General features: G+C 29.5%; 1 long non-coding RNA gene across 5 annotated transcripts; it reads right to left on the minus strand.

Moving 5' to 3' along the window:
* Nucleotides 1–793: 793 nt before the first annotated feature.
* On the minus strand, nucleotides 794–9,547 carry LOC106685071 (uncharacterized). Of its 5 annotated transcripts, none has more exons than XR_010844947.1 (4): nucleotides 9,425–9,547; nucleotides 3,120–9,280; nucleotides 2,065–2,953; nucleotides 794–1,841 (listed from the first exon to the last, which is right to left on the minus strand). It is a non-coding gene; the product is annotated as an uncharacterized lncRNA (long non-coding RNA). The 5 variants fall into 5 exon arrangements; XR_010844945.1 differs by having other exon boundaries at nucleotides 2,065–2,582; nucleotides 2,775–2,953; nucleotides 3,120–9,543; XR_002945077.2 differs by having other exon boundaries at nucleotides 2,075–2,953; nucleotides 3,120–9,543.
* Nucleotides 9,548–11,272: the final 1,725 nt, after the last annotated feature.

Raw genomic sequence — 11,272 nt, forward strand, 5'->3', positions numbered from 1 at the left:
CACATTTAAACTGGGAGATACCAAGTTTACGAGTCATATAAGATTTATGTTACAGTCGATTAAATGATTAAATGTCGAGAGAATGTTGATTTTAACTAAAGAAAAATCAATTTTAAATGTATTGTAAGATATAACAGAATCAACATTTTTAAGTTCTCTTTATCATAAATTAACGATAAACATAGGATAGATGTATGGAAGAAAAAAATAAAACAAGCAATAAATAATTAACCAATGGTCAATTGCTGTCCATATAACAAACTACAAATAGACCCAATAAAGTGATAAATCATGACAACTGTTTTAAATATCAGTTGCCTAGTTAAATAGGCAAATGTTGTTAACTTTTATTTAAATGTTCAAAAATAATGTAAATCGAGTTATTCAACTCAGTTATGATATAAGAAATAGTTAACTTATAAGCAATACAGCCTTAGGGAAGATTCATTTAATCTTATAAGTAGTATTCTAAAAACCCCTCAGATTATTTGTAGTTCTTAATTTTTAATTAAATTTATTATACAACTAAAACTAACCTTAATTCAGCTTACAAGATACGTTGTCCTTCGATACTTAAGAAAAGGGTTTATATAAACTGCATAATTAATTCTTTAATATATTTTTTTATTTTGAAGTAAACAAATTTTTAAATGTTTATTTTCGTTATTTATATCGAATTTGATAGACATTAAATGCACAATTTGATAACATTGCAATTATTGATTGACACCTTACACTTAATATTAATATTTAAGAAAGGGGTGCTTATAACTACAGATCAATTAAAGCAAGATACATAATATATATTTATTTCTTAAGAATATAAAATAATCTAATTTAGGAACTGCCTTAGTTTGTAATTTATGAATTATAGATATAAAAAATATCTTAGCATCCAGAATACCTTTTTATTAGAAATTGTTTTATTGATTTCATTATGAATTAATTCTTGAACTTAATACGTATTAAGCAGACTTTTAAAAAAGCTTAATGTAATACCTGTTAATTTTTAACTTTGAATAAATATCTCTTATATTGACTAATAATTGACTTTATTAAGGTTTATTAGTAAATAAATGGTAGTAAAACCTTACACCTACTATTTGCGGTGTTTTATCATAACTTGTTCATACATACTCAGTACTGAATACACAAAACAATTTTAGTACCCTTTAATTGCTGTGGGGTAGGTTTCTTTAAATAAAAAGACAACTACAAAAAAATATATTATCTGAAGACTTGGCCCCCCAATATATAACAAAGAATTCCTAACATAAGATTTCAGTAATAGATCTTTCATGATGATGCAGCAGCCTACAATGGGAACAATAACAAGTTTTAAATGAATTCAAGTACATTGTTCTAGAAAAAAAATGTAACAGAAAAGAAGCTTAAGTCGCTATTACAAGTAAATAAGAGCAGATAGTTTTTAGACAGAAAGGTTAATTTTCTAAGCTAAAACAACAACTGACTTAATGGTTTAAAACTTAATACTAATATTCATGGAATTTCTGAAAAGACAACCTTAATGAAGTAATTAAGAGTACAAATATTTACAGCATTAATAGTATTAGGTTCAAGTAAAAATAATATAATGCGAAGATATTGAGATAACAGAAAAAATAATTAATACAAATTAATTGCAACATAATTGTGGTGAAGTTTATAGATCATAAACTAAATATTTCTTTCACAAAGCACACCTCACAAAATGAAAAACTTAAAATTTTAATCGTAGAAGTTTAACAACAAATATTAATACTGCTTGCGTTTTAACTGCTAAACTGATATTAACAGATCAATAGTCGTAGCCAATAAACTTGATCAGCATTCTCGATAATCTAAATAAAGGGAAGATAATAGACAAATGAATGCATTAAAGGAACAAAATCAAACTGAATCAACAGATATTTATAATGAGACTATTGTCTTCTTAAGAATGGTTTAGAATGAATATAATTTATTATATTATGCATATAGAACTTGGAATTAAAGAGCTTAATTGTCAAAATAAGTTATGTTTGTCAAGAAAAATCATAGACAAATAAGATTGAATATAGTTACTATTTTATACCTGCTGATAATTCATTATCATCATGAAGGCATTCGAGAAATGAGCCCTGCCGTAAACCCAGACTTATAGGAAAACGAGAAGACGACCATGTCATAAACCCAGACTTGCCGAAATGCCACTGGTGCGTCTGGAAACCGTTTAGCGAACACCTGGTGGCAGCTACTTTTGAGGGCAGTAATTCTCAGAATACAAATCCCCTGCATTTGGGGTGTAGAATGGAAAAAATTATAATGTTTACAGAATGTAGTTACAAAGTAATCTGATAAAATAATATTACACATCACCTTTTAATGTTAAAATGTGAAACTGGTTAATTGGAATATTATATTATCACAGTATTGTAACATTTAGATCCATGTAAGTAACTAATATATAATTAAATATCTTTATATTCCATTAGCAGTGTGATCAATTGTGTTCGTAAATTTGTATATTCCAAAAAAACTATTACACTGAATTATTTTCAAATAAAATATATATATTTAACATTTTCATTTTTTATGTTGAGCTAAAACCATTCAGAATCGTAATTAAGAATAAAACTTAATTGTTGAGTATAGTAAAATAAGGATTGCAAAAGTTAATGAAATACTTAAGTTTACATTGCATGCTATAATGAGAACATTAGCATGCAATCGCACTAAGTTTTAATAATACAGGGAATAATTTGTTTAATAACAAATTTAAGTAACAGCCATACCTTAACTTACAAGTTGAGACGATGTATGGAAGCTTTAAGGCAATAAAAAATGTGACATTATTGTTTCAGCAAGTTTATAAATTAACAGTTGCAACCATCACTTTAAAAAATGACATCATTTCTTAATGAATTATTAAGTCAATTAGTTGAAATTATTTTATTAGTAATACTAATTTTTCCTGAAAAAATTTTTTAAAAAACTATTACAGAATAAAAAAAAAACCTAACCCTAATAAAAAATTTCAGATAACTTATAAAAAAAACCTAACCTTAATAAAAATTCTCAGGATAACTATACTAATATAATAACAAGAATTATTAGGAACAATAATAATTAATTCTTACTTGTTGCGGATGGAAAGAAACTTTAAGATCAATCTCCGATCATTAGAGGATCAATATACTTTGCAGACTTATAATCAAAACTGTGATGGGCATTGAAGATTAGATACTCTTAATTGAACATTAGACCCATGATTAAGATTGCATTTACTGTTTATTGAAAAACAATATTATCACATCGGGTAGAACAGCTAAAGAGAGAATTTGTGGACAATACATTAGTAGGTCATATGTACATCAGATTAATTGGGAGGAAAAGCTTTGAAGGTATTTTTTCTCACCTGCTAAACAATAAGGGAAAAAAGAAGCACATGCTTCAACAAAAAAAGGAGGTAACTAGTTAGCACTCCACCTACAACCATGTTTTTGTTTTAAATAAGACGTTTCTAAATGATATTAGCATCCCATTTACAATAAAGTTAAGGCAGTTGTAATATTGTGGTGTTAATTTTCATTTCATTTAAGCTTTAACATTCAGTGCTTTCAATAATCATTGCATATCATCATAACTACTGGTTTAACACACTAACATCTTAAGCTTCTTGAATAAATTTTGCATGAAAATTGTGCTATTCACTACACATATCAATCCCAGTAGAGAAGTAAGAGTCCAGCCAACCTAATAAAAAAAGAAGACAACACATAGCTGCACACATAGCAGCATTAGCATAGAAATACATACAGGGCACAGCAGGCATTTCAGATAAACTTCAAGATAAAAATAGTGCAAAAAAAAATTCTATTATTTTTACGAATATATGTTAACAAGAAGCTTTTTTACTCATGGGACAACAAAAACAGAAATTAATTAGAAAAGTTATTGTTGCACAAGCATTCCATCCACAATTTATTAACATGAAATTAATTATTGTAACTATAGAGAAGATACTACATGAAATTATAGCAAGGTATTAACTTCATATCAGGATTGCAAATTAAATCTTTTGGGGAACCTTTAAGTAGCAGTATCCATTGCAATTTAACTTTTTATAAATACTTAATCCCCAGATTCAAGCAAACAAAGAAAAAATCATTCTCATTCCCTTGTGATAGTTACCGCCACCTTCCTGTGTAAATAAAAATAAATAAGAAACCTAAATCAATTAAACAATAATGATGTAACAGGTATTCTTAAAGTACTTCATAACTAAGAAAGTGGCTAAAAAAAAATTATACAAATCAGTTACGATTTAGGTGGGAAGCTCACAACAGCTCAGGTGTGCAGATTAAACTAATAATACTCCATTATATCTTTAATAGATACACAGGCTTTTCGACTTCAAACATATTCACTCCCCAATCCTTGCACCACATTAACACGGCATTCTCCTTTACCATTCCAACATTATTTATATATGTCACCTTCCTAAATAAATAGGAAGAACATAGATAAAAAAAATACATAAAAATTAGCTTTAAAATAAAAGAAATGTTAAAGGAAGGTGCTGTATGCTAACATTCAACTGACGATACTATTATATCTTTACACTAATAACATCCATTTATCAGCAATAGGAAAAAAAATTTATAGTAAAATTATTAATAATATCTAAAAAGTTAGAATTGTTAACTAAGTGCATTACACCTTCCTAAACTAATGGGTGAGAAAGCATTACTCAATTTAAATGCAATCAGTAACTAAGGATTTACAGAAATCTCAAGTTATGACAAAGAAGAAATAAAAATAAAAAGTGATACAAAGCCATCCTGTGAAGAGCGGATCCCTCAGGTAATGCAGTATCCTTGACTAAAAAGACTCACACACAACACAGGCTTGCAAGTTATACGCTACAGGTTCAAATATTTATCATTACAGCATTATATTCATTAGTTAACAGACAAAATCCCAGATCTGATTTGCTTTATCGATAATCAGCTAAACAAAGAAAGCTAAGACATCTTGTTATTTTCCCATCCTAAGGTTTCCATGAATGAGGACACTAATTAATTTAACTGCCTGTTAAATGAAAATTTGAAATAAATTACTAACTGAACAGAAATTGGAAATATTTTAAGTCAATATAAATCACTAAGTTTTATAATAGGTGAAAATTAAGATACAAAGCCATCTTAAGTGCATCCTGGGTTACCTCTGCTCTCTGCTGTGTTAATAGCAGAGAGCAGGGGTAACCCAGGATAGCCGAAGCCAAAGCCACAGGTAGGGTGGATTAGTACAGTTCTGGAAGAGTCAAACCAATTTCCTTCTGCAGATTGTCTGCGAAGATCATTGATGTCAGTCAGCAAATACAGAATATATTTTCACAGGTATCTTATTGAAGTTTGAAGTGTTAATTGTTGTTCTCTACATGAAGATGTCGTGTCTTAGGGTCTAGTACACTATATATATTATAAATCCCAGCAGAAATAAGAATCAGCATGGCATTAAAAATCCGATTTACTGGATGTGTTTATCTGAAATAATGATTATAGAGAGAAACTAACTGTTAAGCATTGAAATTAAAATTCAAATCCAAAAAGAATAATAAAAGATACAAAGCCATTTTTAAGAATTGAGAACCCTGTAATAAGATTGACTAAGGATGAAAATCTCAGGGGATAACGCTGGGAGACATTTTAAGTTTGATAACGGGTTTCAATACAATAAAGATGATTTAATAACTTCTCATCACAGCAACAATCTTAGTTACATTGACAATTTTATAATAACTTTCCATCATAGATTTCTTAACATAGTTGATTTGTTGGTAACTTTTTATCACATATCTCGGACATTACTCCTCACTTAGGCAATCTGTCGAATGCACATGTCGGTGCAGTACTCTGGAAAAACCATTACCAAAAAGGGAAAAGGAAATTATCATGCAAAAATTTAGTAATACTTTTGTTTTAGGTCATCAAAGTCAAGTTTTAAAAAATAAATAAATTTGAAATTAAAATAAGTTTTGAGAAAATCTGACTTCTGAAAACTACAAAACTGATCTAAGTTACTTAAATCCATAAATCATGATATTCCATAAGTTAAATAAAAATTATTACTCAGTGAAAAAGAAATGGATTAAATAAGCACTAACTTCAATTTGAGCATAACCACAAAATAAGAAAACTATCATACTAATTTCAAACCATTCCTTTGCAGCCCAGCTTACTAATGTGTCATTTTGATGATGTTGGCATCTGTCTCTTGGATATAATAAAATGATTTAAGCTGCATCGAAGCCTACAGTTTTACGAATGATAGCCTTGTCTTCCCTCCCTATAAGTTGGCAGTCAATGAACCACGTGCGAAGACCACAGGTTCCAGCCCGAATTTTTATCTGTAAAAACATCTGTTACTTATATCCACCCCTGAGGGGTGAGTGATTCACCTAATTTAGAGAAAAAAACTAATAAACGGAAAAAAAAATCACTGTTATAGCATATTGAATAAGCAAATATAATTATACCCTCTTTTATAATTTTTGAAATAATTTCTTTACATAGATATGAAGACATCTTAAATTACAGGTAATTTTTAGGACCACTATATCTGCCTGGAGATGGGCTAGTTGTACCACTGTAAATTGGTGGAATTAATGGGGGTGAACCACCCTAACATGATTATACAAAATATTAACTGTAGACATTGATAACTAAAAGCTTCCACATTACTTAGTCTTCTTTACAACTTAAAGCAGCTATTTCAGCCTGAAGAGAAGTACAGGAACTGAAAATTGATAGATTAATGGGGAGAACCACCAAGTATGGCAGTTTAAAATAAGACTTACTTGTTAACAGAATGACTTAAAATATTTTTACTCGTTATATATATATTTCTTACTTGGCAACTAAAGCTAGTGAAATAAAAATTATTTCTTCCAAAAGTTATAAGTACAAGTAAGACCAGCAGTAGGACCCAAAACTTCAAAAACTCGGGATGAACTAAAACTAAAATTAGCTGACAGCATGTCCGTGTATATTAGAATTCTGAAAAAATAATTATTAATTGGGGCACCTTTAAGGAGCAAGGATAGTGAAAGGCAAAATATATTTAATAACTTAATAATTTATTAATTATGAACAATAGTTACTGGGATCACGGCCTTGACATGGTGTGATACACGTATCTGACTTAGGCTGAAAAAGCTTACTTATTGGCAACTAATACCTAGCATTCTTCTAATCTTCGGGTGAGAAAAGTTTAACTGACGTGAAGTAGCGTGTACTAAGATTCCTTCTAAAACATTATTTATGACCCAAGTTTGATGGACTAGTTGTACTACTGCAAATAGATGGGTTAATGGGTGAACCACCAAGCCTGGTGGTTAAATTATAGATATTATTTTATAAATAAAAACTATAATACCGGAGAAATCCTTACTTGGCAATTTAAGATAATATTTCAAAAATCAATACTTCAATTCAACCTTTATGTGAATAAGGATTCGTTAAAATTAATACCTAAAGTTCTTCACAAATTCAGTTTTCTGAAAAAACAATAATTAATTGGGACACCATGAAGGTGTCGAAGCATGGAGAAATAATAAATAAAAACAGTACTGGGATTTTTAAAACATTATAGTTACTGGTACAGGGGCTTTGACGTAGCCAGGATTCAAAAATGAGCTTCTTACTGGCAATAACACAACCTAGCACCTCCTTCTTGAAATAAATTTGGGTTTGAGTGAAGTGAAGATTCAATATTCTGGAAATAATATATTAATGGCTGGTATTCTGTAATAACAGAATGCACAGCATTGCATATCGAAAGGAAATAATTTAACTGGGAATTACATCACTACTATATTACTACATCTCAATGAATATAAAGAAAAAAAATTAAGGACATTAATGAGAAGAAATGCACTAATCATTAAAACATTTGTAGGGGAAAAAATTAAAATTCATAATACTATACTCTACACATACCTAACGGTAAGAATACTGACCGACTAGGGGAAGGAAGACCTTATTAGTTGATTACTGATTGGCCTGTTCAAAAAAGAAGGCACCAACTATTTTAAATCTATTTTCAGCCCTAATTATAATAACCTTTCCTGGAAAAACACGATTACAAGGAAAAAAACCCAAGTGGGTCTATTTACATGTATTATGTAACATCAGTAGAATAATTAATAAACTTATCATACCAACTCCTTTTTGATTAGCTGAACTTAAGAGACGTAGTTTAACCTTTACCTATATACCACACATTAAGATACTCTCCTCAAGATATTAACATCTAACCGTGAATTCTGGAAAACAATTATTAATTCTGGGCACCCAAAAGGGGTGCAATTTAAATAAAAAGACAAACTAATTGAATTAGTTTAAATAGCCAACTAGTATAACTTCAAATAAGATAAATTACTGACCAACAATGTTTAGGATCAAATCCGTAGAAAACATTTAGAAATCTGTTAATTTAATAACAAAAGCACCACTCATGCATAATTTTTTTCTAGGTTCTTTAAAATGTCATTCATGCCTACATCAATAACACCCAGCACACTTGGCATAAATTTTAATAGAGCAAAACTAAATGAAAACAGCACTCCCTGGATAGACTAGACTGTAAAAAATATAAATTACTCTCATAGCACCTTAGGTTAGGTGCATAACATTGTAAAACGTACACATACAAGGCATTGGATGAAATCAGACGTACTAACTTATATAATCCACATACTACTGATGAGCTTCAATAATATATTCTATAAGATCATTAAACATAATAAGGAGATTTAGGCTTAAGCAAATAGTGTTAACTTCAATAATCCTCAGTAACATTTAAATACTTAGACTCAAAAGTTTTTTTTAAGATGAAACTTCCTGAATTTACACTGTATATAATTATTAGCAGTACTTAAACCTAATCGCCAATATTATTATTAATTTCTTATTTCACATAAGGATGCGTCTAATATAGATTTAAATAGATCTCACTGAAGTATCCATGTAGTCACTATTAAAACGGGACACATTAATCCACTAATGATGTTCAAAAACCCTTCACATGACTAAGCATACAATAAATTAGGTTTTAACACTCACAGATACTTCAATATCGATATATTAGTTCAGATGAGAATATACTTAAATCACATAATACCACACTGACGAAATCCTCTGGCGAAAGCACTATGTCAAGTCTAATAGTCAGGGCGCAGCTTAAAAACTGCAACGATACTGAGAACGAGTTGGTAAGTTTAAAGGTCGCCGAAACCCTGTTCAATAAATTAAAATCGTAGAGGTTATGCAATAATAGGTAACATATAATTATAATCACAAACCACTAATTTAAGTTTCAACTTAAGACAGTAACACCATAACAGAATACATGAATTACCGCTTAACCCACTACAACTCACGGTTCACGAAGGTTTGGACCAGTCCAGCAGTTCCTCTTCCGCCATAGACGAATGGTCTTCTCCAAACTTCAGCTCCATCATGAACGCAGCTCCAACAGGAATGAGGCAAAGGCAGGCAGTGACGTGTATTTATACCTTGGGAAGGAGTGGGGGAATGACGATCGAGAACCTTCTAGACCTATTTTAATATTATCCAAAAATTAAAAGAAATTCACTTTTTAAACTATGTAAAAATGAATTTTAGAATTTAAAATATGATATTTTCTCTTTTAAATTGCCTAAAATATCAAAAAACTTGCTTCAAAAGAAATACTATAGTACAAATTATTTCCAACAGAAGCGCTAGTGTAGCACAGGTTCAGGGTGGGACTACTTCTAGTATATTATAATTAAATGTTGTTTTGAGGTTTGTGTAAATAACTACGATGATACGTCTCAATAACTTATGTTTCGTTAAATTTTTCACGATTCTTAAGTTATAAATTCAATAATCATTCAATGAATCTCTATATTTCGTACTACGTCTGTATTGACCGACGCCATTTTAGGATTTGACTCTCTGTTAGGTCCAAAAAATCTTGTTTGGTAATCAAGGCCAAACGGCCATTTATTTTCTTTGTTTTAAATGCTATAAAATCTATTTTGTTATGAGGACATACATTTTAGTATATATATTTATGAATGTGCAAATCCCAGAAAAATACGATTACTTGAATAGAACTAAGCTTAATCTAAATGAACGAACAATTTTCATTTTCTGGAAGGACTGATAATCATGCTCATTTTTATTTTTAAAAACATTTCCTACTCTGTTTCTATAAATGTTATCACTTATTCAAAATAGCCCACACTGCGATTATTCATTAGTGTTTTATTATTTAACTAAGAATTTCAATAAAATACGTTAATTATTCTGCATATCACATCTGTGTTTATGAAACATCGGTTACTGTAAGAAATAGTAAAAGTTATGAATTGATTTATCAAATAATTCAGAGCAGACATACTCGTTAGACTTAAAGGATCGTAATACCAAAAAATGCAGGATAGTTATTTATTAAAAATTACATTATTTTACTCTTACTCTTTCTTAACCAAATTTTAATTATTTGATGTATCTGATGCAGAATTTAGGATATTTAATTTATGGAGGAAAAGATATAACATTGCCACATAAAGGAAAGCCGTTAGGTTGAGATCTGGCAACGCTGGACGGCCATATTGAAATACAGACAATGCCTTGAATTTCTCTCCCAAGGGGAAATACAGTCCCTCATTGCTGTCGATTTTACTCATTTCATTTCTTGAACATTATTTCCAATAAAAATAGAATTAATTGTTAATATATAAACGTTTCAAATTTGTTGGTAGATCAAATATTGAAGCGATCGATAAGTATAGATTTGTTTAAACGAAGGTCAAGCATTTTTGTAATAAAAATAAAGTAAACTAAATTTTTTCGTTATTGAACATTTGTTCAATTCAGTGATAGTTCAGGAATTAACCAACCATGGTAGGGGAAATAAAAATTAGGAATGTTCCTTATTACTTAAAAAAATTAATTTACATATTCATCTTAAGTTGTAAAGATAGCTCAAGAGCTTGCAGTAAATCAAATACTAGTTATAATTATATGCATTTAAAGTTTCTGATTGGATTGGATCATTGAATCTTAGGATTGACTGTTAATCCATCAACACACAATTGTTTATACAAAACTAAATATATCGATACTTACTTGTATTGAAACACTTTTTATCTTTATTTTCAATAATCAATATTAATGACACCAGGGAAGAACCTTGAAAAGAAGATTTTAAAAAACTTTTGGAAGACAATTAGGTCAAG

This window comes from Halyomorpha halys, unplaced genomic scaffold, assembly GCF_000696795.3.
Source record: "Halyomorpha halys isolate HHAL.00 unplaced genomic scaffold, Hhal_1.1 Scaffold2532.1, whole genome shotgun sequence".
Classification (NCBI taxonomy): Eukaryota; Metazoa; Arthropoda; class Insecta; order Hemiptera; family Pentatomidae; genus Halyomorpha; species Halyomorpha halys.